The sequence below is a fragment of the Ambystoma mexicanum genome, chromosome 1p (genome assembly GCF_040938575.1).
Source record: "Ambystoma mexicanum isolate Mex_15411 chromosome 1p, UKY_AmexF1_1, whole genome shotgun sequence".
In the NCBI taxonomy this organism is placed as follows: Eukaryota; Metazoa; Chordata; class Amphibia; order Caudata; family Ambystomatidae; genus Ambystoma; species Ambystoma mexicanum.
In genome coordinates, this window is record NC_090921.1 from 364,411,977 (window position 1) to 364,428,486 (window position 16,510).

Here is a 16,510-nt window from a genome sequence, read left to right on the forward strand (position 1 = left end):
AGAGATACCCTGGCTATAAGTGCTGCACGCTTGCAAATCCAGTTCATATTGTGCTGGAAACCACAATTCAGATAAAATGCCGCCTTTTGACCGTAAGCACATTACACCAGACCGCAAGACATGTCACACTGTTCCCTTATATATTTCACCTCCCACGCTTCTAACTTCTTACATGGCCCACGTTGCCTTGGAAACTGTATGACGTTCATTCATCGTCCATTTTATTTTCGCTATATTTTTTGCTGAAAATGTTTGCCCGAAAAAATAGATTGACAAATATTTTGGGGGCGGGGAAGGGCATGGTAAGGGGTAGGGTGGGGAGTAGTGAATAAATAATAGGGGAGAGGGGCTGGGGGAGGCCTCAAAATAAATCAATTTATGAATTTCATGAGTTTTTTCAGGCAAAAAATGTCCGCAACAAATGCTGGGAAAGGAAACTGGGGATGAATGAACAATAGAACCTTAGAAACTGTTGACTTCAATCCGAGACCTTAATCCTTAACTGTCATTAGAGCTACCCAGATGGCTGCTCCTTTCATTACAGCACTGTCACTAATATCTTATCAGCCCCTCCCCTCACAGGCTCCCGATGTAATGCCTCTGCATCGCGCTAGGGGGCAAGTCTCACTCTTCTCCAGCTGCCACTGTTCCACAGTCTACCAGAACTCCTCGGCTGGCCTACCTGATGTAGCATCCAGGTGATCCTTCCTGCCAAACAGTCTGACGCTGTCAAAATATGGCAGGCACAGCCATATTATGCAGGGGACAAGGCCTAAAAAGAAAAGTGGGGGTCTCATTAACCTTACGCAATGAGATGTGGCGTCACCAGCAATTAGCATATCAAGGTGAAATATGCACATTTAATTCAATTGGCTTTCAATAACCATATAAATTGTACAGGACGAATGGCATTTGCCTTTCATAAAATCAACATACACAAAAAAACAACAAGAGAGGATATTTTCTTCTGATATTCTAATAGTGTTTTGAAAACGTTAAAAGGTGTGCATTTTTTAAACTCCAAGGATCAATACCAATGCTTTCCCTGAAACATACAGTCCCGAAATGTGACATTTCACCTTTAGTTGTTTGTTATTTTTCATCAGGTTATATAGTACAGTGGTGAAGTGCCCGGCCTGGGAACCTGGCGACTGTTGGCATAAAAAGAAAACAGTCAATGTTTTCCATTTCACGCATACCCACGGCGATGACGTCCACCCACTGAAAAAAGTGGGCAGACGCCGTCCACCCTCCTGTACCCTCATCTTGAGCCCAGATAATGAGACGAGGAACTGCTGTAATGCCAGGTACAGCTTTCTGTACTACTAACAACAACAAATGACCCTGTAATCCGACCATTCAACCAAAATGCACACAACTTCATTTTTATTATTATTATTATTATTATTATTATTATTATTATTATTATTAGGGTATTTATTGAGTGCAGACCGAGATTCGGGGAGCAATGGGGCGCTTTGCAATCATAGGGGGAAGAGCACAGTGAGGGAAGCAGCGAAAAAAGGAGCAGGGAGCTAATGGGGGAGGGCGAAGGTGGGCAATTGCCAGCAAGAGATCTACAAACAACCAACCGGGCGGGAGACCATTGGGAGCAGATCACTGAGTCTCAGGTAGGGGGGGAGTGCAAGGTTTGTGGACCTAGGTGTTAAGGAGGAGCCATTCCTTGAAGCAGAAGGTCTTGAGCTCTTTCCTGAACTGTAGAAGTGATGGGGCACGTCTGATGTTGACATGGAAGGTTCCAGAGTCTTGGAGCGTAGACAGATAAGGCCGGTTTTCTGGTACTTTCCTTACTGCATCGTTGTAATTCGAGCATAGATAGAGACAACCTGTTTTCTGGTTCTTTCCTTACTGCATCATCGTAATTCAAGTCTGCCCATTTCATTGCTTCTGGTGGCTCGCAGGCCTCTGGAGATGCTGAATTTCTCAGTGAGGTAGCCTGGGAATTTTTGGGTGGCAGCCTTGTAGATGAAGTAACAGGATTTGAAGATGAAACGTGCTTGCAGTGGGAGCCAGTGCCGTTCGATGAGGGTCGGGGTGATATGGTCGAAATTGTAGAGTTCTTTCATGAGACTTGCTGCAGCATGCTGGCCATATTTCAGGGGTGCAAGGGTAGTCGCTGGAAGGCCTTCCAAAAGGGTGTTTACACCATACAGGTGGGAGAGGACCAAGACTGGCAGATCTGATTTCGTTTTCTGGGATGAAGTGCTTTATTTTCCGCACGAGAGGAAGTTGGTACCAGGCCGTTTGTGGCTTCCTTGCTATGTGCTGTTTGAACATAGACACCCCAAATGAGTATATTTCCAGAATGCACGCTTCAGTCATCAGAGCAGAACCCTTTACCCCACAACAGTACATGTCCCACAAATCACTCTGCCTCGCTAAGTACAGAGTGCCTCACTGGAGGACATGTTCAAGAATGGAATATATTTCCCCCAGTGCATAAGCACCTACCGCTTTACATGCCATATAAAGGAGTGCATCTCATATGCGGTGATCATCCCACAGGACTACATGTCACAGGATACACTCTGCATGGTTCACTACTGAACACCCAGGCACATCCCATGACCAATAAGATGCTTGCTTCTCTCTGTACAGGTTCCCATAAAGGGCGTCATGTTCCAAAATGGACTCTGCCGAACTCAGTGTAGATTCTGCCAAAAATTACAGGTCATTGAATGCACTCTGTCTTGCTCAGTAAAAATGCCCTTGCACAAGTGCATGCTTCAAATTGCATTGTACCTCACTCAGATGCCACATGAACCAGAATTCACTCTACCACACTCAATACAGAGCCATTCAAAAGGCTGCATTTCCCACAATGCAGTCCGGCTTACTCAGTAACAATGTTTCCATGAGTAGACCTTATAGCATATTTTCTGTTTCCCCGAGTACAGGGATACTAAAAGGACTTTATGTCCCACAGGTATAACTTTCCCAGAATGCATTCTGATTTATTGAGTGCAGAATCCCCACATGCCCAGAATGCATACAGCCACATTCATCGTAGGTTTCTTCAACCGTCTTAGAGTTCACTCTGTTTTCTTCAGGAGCGAAACTACCACATGGTTACACACCACACAACAAACTTGGTTGATAGGGGAGGACTATGAACCACAGCCAATATTGTCAGTTCCTCAACTCCTGTGAACACTGCTTCCCTTTTACACAAGCCTGATATCCCCCGTGTTAGATCCGCGCTTGCGGATATAATACAATCACAAGCAGCAATGACGCAACAATGAAAACACAGGAACCAGAGGGATACGTGTAACTTTTTTAATCACCAAACCGCAACTGGCGCGCAGGCGGTAAACCTGCCTTTAAACTCACTGGGTGGGACACAGCCCCTGACAACAATAGAAAGGGGACAGGCGAGTGCCTGTCCTCCTAATTCCGCAAGGATATGCATAGAGAGAGGACATTACATCTCCCCCTTGCTCAGCAAAGGACTGGGCGCTTAACCCTCTCTTCAATCCACCTGGATGGCCTGCGAACCACCCTTCTAGAGGGACTTTGCATGGGAGGAGTGCCTCTACCATTACAAATACTCTCGCTGTCATCTGTGTCCACGTCGCCTTCCATGAACTTCTAGTCAACATCAGACGAGTCATCACAGTTTTTTGATTCATCTCTCTCATGAGTCAGATTACCTTCAAATGACCGAAAGAATGAAGAATTTCTGGTGACATTGCCGGTGGAAGTAGCAGCTGTTACCATGGTGCCTTGGACATGAATCACTGTCATGGGTTCTGGTTTGGAGGCAGTGATTTCCTTGGAGTCCTCTGTTTGACATACAAGTACTTGATCCCCTATCTAAAAGTTACTGGGTTGTGCCTTCTTTCGTAGTCTGCATATTCCTTCATTTTGCGTTTGCTCTCATGATCTGTTGTCCAGGCTTTTTCTGCAATGTTGCTGGATGGCCTGCTGTTGGGATTGTTGGGAAGGGTCGTTCTTAACACATGACCAAACATGAGTGCTGATGGACAGGTCCCCGAGGAACTGTATGGCGTGTTTCTGTAATCGCGGAGAAGTGTGCAAATGGCCTGCATGAATGATCCCTTGGTAACCAAGCAGATTTGAAGGGTGCGTTTTAGGTTGGCCATGAATCTTTCCACTGTTCCATTGGCCTGTGGCCAGAGAGGTGTAATTTTAAGGTGTTCGGCAAACATGGCAAAATCATGTCCACTGAATGCGGGACCATTATCTGACTTCACAAAAGTGGGGATTCCATAATCAGCAAATGTCTTGTCTAGCGTTGGAATGACTGCCTGGGAGTGGATCAAAAGAATTTCTGGAAATCTGGACATTTCATCCATTATGACCAGTACGTACTTTCTGTTGGTCACCTGACCAAACAAGTCCACAGCAACCTCGTCCCACACTTGTAGTGGCATTGTTGTAATTTTAAGGAGTTCAGGAAGAGTGCACAGAGCGACTGCCTTGCACGCTATGCATCTTCCTAGTGTCTGTTTAACTTTGTCATCCATTTGCGGGAACCACACTTTGGTTCCGAGTTGTCTCTTCATGGACACGATGCTGCCGTTTCCTGTGTGTGCTAACACAGGAACCTGGTCCTGTAAGTTTACATGGATGACTATCCTGTTTTCTTTTAATAACAGCCCTTCCGGGGAGACGGACAAATTGTGCATTATGTGGCGGAATGTCTAGAATTGCGTCTCTTCTGCTGCCGACAGGGGCTGCTTGTGCTTGTTCTTGGGATGGCATTTGTCAGATGTCACATACTTCTTTACTGTTAGGAGCAGCTGGTCTTTCTTCGTGCCTTCTAATATTTGCGGCAGCGTGATTGACTTTAGCAGTGCATTGCTCACAAGGTAGTTTAAGTATTGGTTGGAATTGATGGAGTGTCACTCATCTCTTGCAGGTAGAGGATATCTAGACAGGAAGTCAGCAGGATTGCTGTCCTTGCCTGGTCGATGGATGATGGTGAAGGAATATTCTTGTAAACGTAATCCCCATTGTGCGATGTGAGGTGGTATTTTGGCTGTTGGTTTGCCATATATGGTTGTGAGTGAGGCTCTCTTTCTCGGGCTGTGAATAGGCACACTCAGCTGGAGATAGACTGCGACTTACATATGCCACTATTCGTCTTGCCGATGTTGGTGACGTGCCTGGTTTTATTTGCGCTAGGATTGCCCAAAGGCCAATGTGGCCAGCGTCGACTGTCAATTCGGTTTCTAATGCTGCGTCATAGTAAGACATGCATGAGGAAGACGCAATGCATTTAATCTCTTGAAATGCTTCCTCGCAGTCAGTAAGCCAGGAAAATTCTTGCCCTTTTCCGGTGAGTAAACAAAGAGGTGTGCTGACGGTGGCGAGGTCCTGAATGTACCTGGTGCAGTAACTTGCCATGCCTAAGAACGATCTGACAGCAGATACCGAGGTTGGTGTGGGAGCTTCTACGAGCACATGCACCTTGCCCGGTTGTAAACCGTTGTGAGAGAAGATATGCCCAAAGAATTTGAGCGTCGGATTTGCTGAGCTCACACTTGTCGGTGTTTAGTGTTAAGTTTGCCTCTTCAAGTGCCATACACACCCTCCTGAGTGTGTCATCATGCGCTTCTTGTGTCGCTTCGAAAATTAAAAGATCATTGCTGTAGTTCAGGCAATGAGGTTTGTGTTTGATAACCTGGTGTATCTCTGCAGTGGAAGATACTCCAAAGCCAAGTCGTTTATAACTGAAGAGCCCTAAGTTTGTGGAGAAAGTGGTTATATAACGAGAGTCCGGATGTAGTTTGAGCTGATGATAAACTTCATGTAAGTCTAGCTTGGAAAAGACTTTTGCCCCATGCAACAGGTGCATGTCAGTCATCTGGGGTGCAAGGTGCCGCTCTCTTTCTATTGCAACTATTGCCTTCATATCCATGCAAATGCAAATGCTTGTGTTATTTTCTTTTTTTGGTACGGCACAATGGCGGACACCCAGGGGGTGGGTCCCGATGCAGTTTCAATGATGTCTTGATTTAGTAGAGACTGTATTTCGTCTTCCAAATGCTTCTCAACATTGACGGGTATTCTGCGATAATGTTGTGCTATCGGTTGAATGCGAGTATTAATATGCAACTTGATTTGCTTCCCTGTTAATTTTCCAAGTCCTTTGAACAGTGCCGGAACATTTTCATCATCATTTCTTTTGGGCTGGTTGTGTAGGCTGACATGATCTGATACATCACATGCACCAAGTCCACCTGGATGGCTTAGCAGAAGCTAAGGATGCTCCCACCTGAAACCTCACCATTGACTACATATATTATGATCTTCAGGCTTTTATCTTTGTATGTACACATGGCCTTGAACATTCCCTTGCAGTCAAGCAGTGTGGTTGTGCCATATGGATATATATCAATGTATGCCTTCTTTAGCTCTTTCTTGTAATTGAGAGACTTGTAAGTCTCTTCGTTGATGACATTCACCGTAGCTCCGGTGTCTTTTAGGAATTCACGATCTTGTCCATTTATTTGCAACAGTAGGGTCGGGCTGTATTGGGTTGCTGTAGTGTTTCCTATGGCATGTACATATCCTCTCTTCGAGTCACCACTCGATGAGAATCAGTGGTCGAAGTGTACGGAAAGAAGTAGTGGAACTATGTTCCCTACTGGCCTGCACTGCTTCCCACAGACCCTAATCGCCGCGCCCCCTCCCCTGCACGATAAAAAAAAACAAATACATGTGCCTGCTCTTTAAGGAAACGTCCTGTGCAGTGCACTGAAAATGCAAGTTTCAACATCTTCCTACACTTTTATTTTAAAATGAACCATTCCGGAACGGTTTCTTTTTAAAATAAAAGTATAGGAATGGTAAAACATAATTAAAAGTAGTAAAGGAGCACCGCTCCCGACTGCGTCCACACCCTTCGACCACTGATGAGAATGCGTTAGACTCATGACTCCGTCTCAGCAAAGTTTTTCAGGTATCTTAGTTTCTGTTGCGGTGCACGTCTCTGTGGATCACCCTTGTATCTGGACTTCTCAGCGTTTCCTCTTCTGCTGTTACACCGCATGTCCCTGTGAGCCGAGTCTCTTGTTCTGCTGTGGGAGTCGTTTCTGCTAGGCGATGGAGACCACTATGATCTCAATTGAGGGCTTTCCCACCTCGGGTGATGGTTTTCCTGTCGTCTAGGGTCTCTGTTGCTCTCAGCTGTCTGAAAGAACTTGATGTTTTTGCACACCGATTGAAAGTGGTTTTCTCCTCCACACTTGTCACAGTGATGGCTGACGGCTGGGCAAGGCCCACCATACGGGAAATGTAGCTACATCTATAGCATTTCTTCTGTTCTTGGTTTCGTTCTGACATGCGTACACGGTACAGGGATGCTGATGATGCTGTCTGTGTGATTTTAATGTTGCCTAGTGATTCCGTCTGCAGGGACTGCTCTGGCAAGTTGAAGAATTTCCTCAAGGCTCCTGCTTTTCTGCAATAGTTCTTTCTAAAAGGGGGATTCAAATCCTGCAATGGCCTGTGATTTTAAAGCTTCCTCTGTGGAATAGCGGTCAAAATCGCAATATTGTGCCCTTTTTATCAGTCTCATGACGAAGTGTCCATGTTTTCTCCTTTGCCTTGCGTAGATGTGTGGAAAATGTGGAGCTTGTAATCTATGTTTTTTTAGTTGCGCAAAGTAATTTTTTAACGAGTCAATCATGCCTTGGAAAGTGTTGGTCGTTTTTTCTGGCATTTCAAAGACAATGTTTCTCACAATGGTGCCTAGCGAGTGTAACAATATGCCTCAGAAGCGGCGTTCTTCTCTGACACCTGTTGCATCAATGTAAATATTCAATTCTTTAAGCCCCCTGTTCCACCTTGGCGCCAGGTTCCTTGTGTCTGAAATGCCAAAATGTTGTATGGCCTGTAATTGTAGTGATTAATGTCCTCCCTCCTCCTTGGGCGCAGGGTTGGGAGGGGGTGAACTCACTGGTGGGCTACGTGAGCTGCTGCCCACATCATTGTCTGACTTGGTGATTGACTACAAGCACACAAGATCGAATATAGCTCTCACCGTGATGTGATGTTGTAGGTGCTAATTGCTGCACGTGCCAGTGTTGAAAGCAGCACTGTCCACATAGTCCTGTTAAATCACATGCTCACGTGACGTTGACTGATTTGAATATGCGCCTGAATATCCTCCGTGGCGATGCACTTAACACATGGGACACGTATTGAGTCCAAAATGAACAGCTTTCCTCCGTGGCGGTGCAGGTAAGAATGTCACTTCCCGTCCTGCTGATTTGACACACTGCAGTGCGGAGATGAGGTTTTGAGGGATTGCAGGGCTGACTGTGCCTGCTAATGTGCAGCATTCGCGTGTTGTGCTGCTAGACACCGTGAGGATTCAGCTTGCCGTCTTCAAAAGGCAGAGAAACATAGATGTTTCTTGAAGTTGGGGCTGTGTTACAGCTGTGGGCTGTAGGCCGACGGGCCACAGGAGCAGGAGACTGGTGCGTGGTCCCAAGAGGGTACCATGGTTTTACTCTCGGGCATGAGACTTCCTTGTCGCCAATGTTAGATATGCGCTTGCGGATATAATACAATCACAAGCACCAATGATGCAGCAATGAAAACAGAGGAGCCAGTGGGATACTTGTAACTTGTTTAATTTCCAAACCGCAACTGGCACGCAGGCAGTAACCCCACCTCCAAACTCACGGGGTGGGACGCAGCCCCCCACAACAATAGAAAGGGGACAGGTGAGTGCCTGTCTTCCTAATTCCGCAAGGATATTCATAGAGAGAGGAAATTCACTACCCCTTCGCAGACTCCGAGTCACACTTCCCCCTCTCAGCTCTATTCTTTCTACTTCTTGCTCTTCCATCTATCCGCCATGCTCCTTAACAGTTTACTTCTTCCGTTCTCTCTTCCTGTCTCTCTTGAGGCTTGGCTGTGCTTCTTCGGACTGTCTCAACACTCCTCTTCACTTCCCTATCCACTAGCCCCATCCCCGTTCTCTCTGCAACCCAATTTCCTTTCCCACTCACTACATCTATGCCCACCACCCACAACTCTCTGTGATAGCCACCACCAAAACGTAGATGTCCCCACTTGACACTGCCACAAAGGCTGACCTACACACTGACTTCACTACCTTCCTCCACTCCCCTCTTCTAACCACATGTGGTGGTGTTGGCCTTATAATAGCCAAAGACATGCCATCAGCCCCTCTGAAAGCAACACTGATTTTTCCATCTCTTATTTTGAACACGTCTCTGTCTTTCCCGTTCCCAACCCCCATATTGACCTACCCACCTACTTCACACCTGGCACCCTGATTTGCTTCTTCTTTGGCCTCAACCGACCACTCAAATCATTCCAGGGTGATGTCATTGCTGTCATTAGGCAACCTCAATCTCACATGGCCAAGCCCTGACAACCCCAACTGGACTCCACCCTCTCTGACCACTTCTTGCTCAATCAACATATGCACAACTCTGGCAACTCTGCAGATCTCATCTTCCTATCCTCCTCCTTTCTCTCCCCAGCACTCCCTGTTGACGCTCAGATTAAGACCACTCCCTCATACACTTCATTATCCAAGTTTCAGATACCCACAAGGCTTTTTCATCCTTTGCTGCCCCAACCATGAATCTCCCCGGCTATCCAGAAGATTAGTATTATCATGAGACTTCATCCCACTTCTACTAGCACAAAGCTTGCTTCCCTGCTTTTCTCACATCATACAAGGACTCTCCAACGGCCCTCACCAGTGCTCTTGACTTTAATACACCTAATTCTTATATTGATCTTAAATCCAGTCTCTGCTGCATCCCAACAAGCTCTCTATGACCCACAGCATCATGCTTAAACCACGAGAATTCCCTTCATATCCTTCTACCTTTACACCTTTACACTCATAACTCTTCATTTTCTTCTAAAATCACAACAAATACAGAAAACACTTTACACCTTTGTATCTTGCACCCTCCATCCTTCTCTTCACCACCCTCCACTCTCCCTTCCCCATTGTGCTGTCTCCTGCTTGCCCTGTAGAGCTGACACCCAGCTTGAAGAAATCTACTGTTGCCTGTAACAATTCATGACTGTATGGATCTATCTCCCTTATGTCTCACCAAGACTCTGAAACCCTAAAGTACGTCGTCTTCAACTGCCTTATCAACTACACAGTGGCTCGTCCCATGTGTGATCCCCTTCCGTTGGTGTTCCTCAGCAGGCATCGGTGGATACAGCTCACATTCTTGTCTTTAATGTTCTGACTAATGCTCACAACTCTTTTGTCTCCTCTATGATCTTTCTACTTGATCTTTCTTCCACATTTGACAGTGTGGATCATCCCTCCCTCTTCTATACTTCTTTCTCCCTTGGCTTCAGGTTTGAAAGGTTAGTCTTACATGTCTCAGATCACATCTTCTCCATCTTGCGGAACTCTACAACCTCCTCCCCCACATGCCTTACAATGGGGATCCCACAAGGCTTAAACTCTCTTTCTTTATTGTGTACACCTCCTCCCAGTGCCAACTGTACTCCTCCTTTAGCTTCTCACATCACCGCATTGCTCATGCTACTCCGATCTTCTTCTCCTCTGCCTCCTACACTCTTGACATCTGTGAGCCCATTACCAACTCTGTCTCCATCATACAACATTGGGTGGCACTACATTTTCTGATGCTAAACTTGTTGAGGATTGAATTAATCTTTCTACCGGCCTATAAGTCTAACTCCACTCCACAACCCCTATATCCTTTCCTCATGACTGCCTCACTCAATCACCCAAGCCTTGCAACCTTGATGTCCCCTTTGACTTAAGCTCCAACACTTCATCAACACCACTTCCACTGTGGCCGGGATCAATCTTCTAAATATCAGGAATATCTACCCACACCTCACCCACCACGCTGCCAATACTTTTATCTCTAAACGGGTTACCAGTAGACTGGAGTACTGCTTTAGCCTACTCATGGATCTCCCTCTCTACTCTATCGCTCCACTCAATAACCACTACACATTCAACCATGAAACTCGAAGTACAAACCCTCACTGCAAATCACAACAAATGCAACCTTAACACTCAATACCATAGTTGAATCATGGGTTAAGTTTGGAGATGTAGTGATATTGAGTGTTTATGCTTTGATTTTCATGGGTGAATTTCTAGTGGTATACAGTGAGTGGTTGTACTTTTATTTGGTTATTTCCACTCTTTGTAGACTTGTCTTTCATTTTCCCAACCTGAGTCCTATCCCTGCTTTTCCGGCCCCTTCTTCCTCTCCTCTTCTTTCTCTCCCACAGACTACTGTCTAGTCTACCACAGGTACCAATCTCTTGCACAAAGTACTGGTGTCGCAAAACCAAGATGGTGGTGACTGGTGAAGTAAACCTATCTCTGTTGCCACACTGCTGGTGACCTACATTGTGTGGGGAGGGGGTCAGTTTACTGGAGGCAGCTATCCATTTTACTTGTGTGAGCTTATTTTTAAAAATTGTTTGGTCTTTTTAGTCATTTGAAAATTGAAATGTCCAACATGTAAAGTGTTTAGACATTTTTAACAAGCATTGTACCACAGTCTTGTAGTAGAATCCATTGTTAGGGGGGGGTTGTTGGCACATTGGTGTTTGCCAAATCCGACACAGTGTTTGTGACTTTAATTCCCAGCGGTGCACTCAACAGCTGCTCTTACAGAGACGTCATCTACATGCGTTGCAGGCCTTAACTGGTCCGCGACAGCACAAAGCGCTGACACGAAGCCTGTTTAGGCCTGTTTGTGGCAGCGCGGCCGTCACCAGGAAACGCTGCCCGTTTTGCTGTTTGCTTTGAAGTTCTGACTTGCCAAAGCCATGGACCCGGATTTTCAACTGTGATCAGCCGAGAAAGTGGTATCTATGGCTGTATACAAATATGATAGCTCCACCTTGCAGGAATAAAATAACAATGGGGCTAAGTTTACTCTTCGTGCAGCTGAATAAAATCATTGACTTGGGGCTATTGAATCATGCATGCACTAATCATTTGCTACCCACACTGTCTGCTAATTTATCCATGAAAGCAGCCTTGGTTAATGCCAGCTCTGCAATCGCTCATTCAACTGAAGTGTTTGAGTTTATTGAGGAGCATGAGCTTTATATTACAGAGACATGGTTCACTGATATGTCTCAGGAAACCCTTCACTATTTAGTGCCAGATGGCTATTTAATACATTCTATAAACCATGTAGGGAAGAGAGGCGGAGGCATAGTGGTAATCTATAGAACTTCACTGCAAATGTCTCATTTAGATTCATTACGTTGAGATGACTTATCACAAGTTGGTCAGCTGATTATCTGGATTGAATGCCCATGAATTCATCGAATCAGAAATGTCCGAAGGAGAAAAAAAACAAAGGTTTTTTTTACTGAAAATGACTTTCATTTTTCTCTCGCGCTGACATTTCTGACAACCGGCTTTCCCCAACCCCCTTACTTACCAGTGGGCGGCACACCTGCTTGTGTGCCGCCGTCTGCTGCATCCCTCTGCAATGCCGGTTCCCCTCACTTACATGGATGGGAACCAGCGCTGCAGTGTCCTCTGAATGTATTCTTCTCTTCTTAGCTTTATTCGAACGGCTGGGGGGGACACCCCTGCAACCCTGATGACATCATAGTGCACAAGGGTACGGGTGACACCCTTGCAGTCTCCGCTCCTCTAATTCACTATAATGCCACCGAATGGGTTTTTTTTTTTCAAAATGTTCAACTGTACAACATTGTCATACAGTCGAAATTCGATCAAATCTCCCATTTTGTTTTTTTTTCCGATCAATTATACAGATACTGTCTGGATTACACCCACTTCCTCGCTAAACATTTTGGGGGTAATTCATAGAATTCAGCGCTCAAGTGGCGCACGCGGCTGGCGCACAGTGTGCGCGTGCGAATCCCTGCGCCAGCCGCGTGCGCCAAAATCCATTTCCGCGCACAGCGTATTCATGGATTCCAGCCACCAAAACCAGCCGTGGCGCACAGTGGCGCAGCGACCCTGCAGCAGCGCCAGTTACGCCCCCAAGAATGCCTCTCGCGCAGGGAAAAGCCATCAACATACCCAATCCAGCGCAAAGGGCTGCGCTAACCCTGTACCATCAAAGCAAGCGGGCTACGTGTATCACTGGGGTGCGCGGGAAGTACCTCACGCGATTGGCCCCGTGCGAGCAGGGTACGCGTATTTCAGGGGTGCGCGGGAAGTTCCACACGCGATATCATCATGGTACGTGTATTTCAGGGGTGCGCGGGAATTTCCACACGCGATTGGGCCCGTGCGAGCAGGGTACGCGTATCTCAGGGGTGCGCGGGAAGTTCCACACGCAATTCCATCAGGGTACGTGTATTTCGGGGTGCGCGTGAAGTTCCACACGCGATATCAGCAGGGTACGTGTATTTCAGGGTGCAGGGGAAGTTACACACGCGATTTCCGCAGGGTACGTGTATTTCAGGGGTGCGCGTGAAGTTCCACACGCGATATCAGCAGGGTATGTGTATTTCAGCGTGCAGGGGAAGTTACACACGCGATTCCAGCAGGGTACGTGTATTTCAGGGGTGCGCGGGAATTTCCACACGCGATTGGGCCTGTGCGAGCAGGGTACGCGTATCTCAGGGGTGCGCGGGAAGTTCCACACGCGATTCCATCAGGGTACGTGTATTTCAGGGTGCGGGGGAAGTTTCACACGCGAAATCAGCAGGTTACGTGTATTCCAGGGGTGCGCGGGAAGTTCCACACGCGATTCCATCAGGGTACGTGTATTTCAGGGTGCAGGGGAAGTTACACACGCGAAATCAGCAGGGTACGTGTATTCCAGGGGTGCGCGGGAAGTTCCACACGCGATTCCATCAGGGTACGTGTATTTCAGGGTGCAGGGGAAGTTACACATGCAATTTCAGCAGGGGACGTGTATTTCAGGGGTGCGCGGGAAGTCACATCAGGGTACGTGTATTTCGGGGTGCGCGTGAAGTTCCACACGCGATATCAGTAGGGTACTTGTATTTCAGGGTGCAGGGGAAGTTACACACGTGACTTCCGCAGGGTACGTGTTTTTCAGGGGTGCGCGTGAAGTTCCACACGCGATATCAGCTGGGTACGTTTATTTCAGGGTGCAGGGGAAGTTACACACGTGACTTCTGCAGGGTACGTGTTTTTCAGGGGTGTGTGAAGTTCCACACGCGATATCAGCAGGGTACGTGTATTTCAGGGTGCAGGGGAAGTTACACACGCGAAATCAGCAGGGTACGTGCATTCCAGGGGTGCGCGGGAAGTTCCACACGCGATTCCATCAGGGTACGTGTATTTCGGGGTGCGGGGGAAGTTCAACACGTGATTCCATCAGGGTACGTGTATTACAGGGGTGCGCGGGGAGCACCACACGTGAATTGCACGTGTGGGCCCTCCCAGGTGTTCCCTCTACACCCTCCACGGCCCCTGCAGGTGGCTCACACCACAGGGGCCTACCCTGCACATGCCCTGCAGGCACCCCATCCACCATGGCCATGCTCCCCAGCCAACCCACATGTCAACTTGCACTACTGCCCACCAACGCATGTCCCCCTGCACCCCCAGCCACCAGGGGCACCCTCCAAAGGCCCCCACCCATGTCTCCCACCACCCCCCAGCAGTGCAGGGGCACCCTCCACCAGGCCCCCACCCATGTCTCCCACCACCCCACCCCCCAGCCACCAGGGGCAGCCTCCACCAGGCCCCCACCCATGTCTCCCATCACCCCCCAGCAGTGCAGGGGCATCCACCACCAGGCCCCCACCCATGTCTCCCACCACCCCCACCCCCCAGCCACCAGGGGCAGCCTCCACCAGGCCCCCACCCATGTCTCCCACCCCTCCCACCCCCCAGCAGTGCAGGGGCACCCACCACCAGGCCCCCACCCATGTCTCCCACCACCCCCACTCCCCAGCCACCAGGGGCAGCCTCCACCAGGCCCCCACCCATGTCTCCCACCCCCCCCCCCCACCCCCCAGCAGTGCAGGGGCACCCACCACCAGGCCCCCACCCATGTCTCCCACCACCCCCACCCCCCAGGGGCAGCCTCCACCAGGCCCCCACCCATGTCTCCCACCACCCCCACCCCCCAGCAGTGCAGGGGCACCCACCACCAGGCCCCCACCCATGACTCCCACCACCTCCACCCCCAGCCACCAGGGACAGGCTCCACCAGGCCCCCACCCATGTCTCCCACCACCCCCACCCCCCAGCCACCAGGGGCAGGCTCCACCAGCCCCCCACCCATGTCTCCCACCACCCCCACCCCCCAGCAGTGCAGGGGCACCCACCACCAGGCCCCCACCCATGTCTCCCAGCACCCCCACCCCCCAGCAGGCCCCCACCCATGTGCAACTCATGTACCCTTGCACCCCCACCCTCCAGCACTGTGGGGCACCTGCCAGCAGGCCCCCACCCATGTCCAACTCATGTTCCCCACCACCCCCACCCCCCAGCACTGTGGGGCACCTGCCAGCAGGCCCCCACTCATGTCCAACTCATGTACCCCTGCACCCCCACCCCCCAGCACTGTGGGGCACCTGCCGGCAGGCCCCCACCCATGTCCAACTCATGTTCCCCACCACCCCCACCTCCCAGCACTGTGGGGCACCTGCCAGCAGGCCCCCACCCATGTCCAACTCATGTTCCCCACCACCCCCATCCCCCAGCCACCAGGGGCAGCCTCCACCAGGCCCCCACCCATGTCTCCCACCACCCCCAACCCCCAGCCACCAGGGGTGGGATCCACCAGGCCCCCACCCATGTCTCCCACCACCCCCACCCCCCAGCAGTGCAGGGGCACCCACCACCAGGCCCCCACCCATGTCTCCCACTACCCCCACCCCCCAGCCACCAGGGGCAGCCTCCACCAGGCCCCCACCCATGTCTCCCACCACCCAAACCCCCCAGCACTGTGGGGCACCTGCCAGCAGGCCCCCACCCATGTGCAACTCATGTACCCCTGCACCCCCACCCCCCAGCACTGTGGGGCACCTGCCAGCAGGCCCCCACCCATGTCCAACTCATGTTCCCCACCACCCCCACCCCCCAGCACTGTGGGGCACCTGCCAGCAGGCCCCCACTCATGTCCAACTCATGTACCCCTGCACCCCCACCCCCCAGCACTGTGGGGCACCTGCAAGCAGGCCACCACCCATGTCAAACTCATATTCCCCACCACCCCCACCCCCCAGCACTGTGGGGCACCTGCCAGCAGGCCCCCACCCATGTCCAACTCATGTTCCCCACCACCCCCATCCCCCAGCCACCAGGGGCAGCCTCCACCAGGCCCCCACTCATGTCCAACTCATGTTCCCCACCACCCCCATCCCCCAGCCACCAGGGGCAGCCTCCACCAGGCCCCCACCCATGTCTCACACCACCCCCACGCCCCAGCCACCAGGGGCAGCCTCCACCAGGCCCCCACCCATGTCTCCCACCACCCCCACCCCCCAGCAGTGCAGGGGCACCCACCACCAGGCCCCACCCATGTCTCCCACCACCCCC

At 49.9% G+C, this 16,510-nt stretch overlaps 1 long non-coding RNA gene across 2 annotated transcripts in view; it reads right to left on the reverse strand.

Annotated features, from left to right (window-relative positions):
• LOC138570250 (uncharacterized) overlaps positions 1-16,510 on the reverse strand; it is a 378,134-nt gene that overhangs the window by 289,018 nt on the left and 72,606 nt on the right. For both annotated transcript variants that reach the window (XR_011303432.1, XR_011303433.1), the window contains exon 2: positions 683-772. This is a non-coding gene — a long non-coding RNA (uncharacterized lncRNA). The remainder of the gene's footprint in view (positions 1-682; positions 773-16,510) is intronic.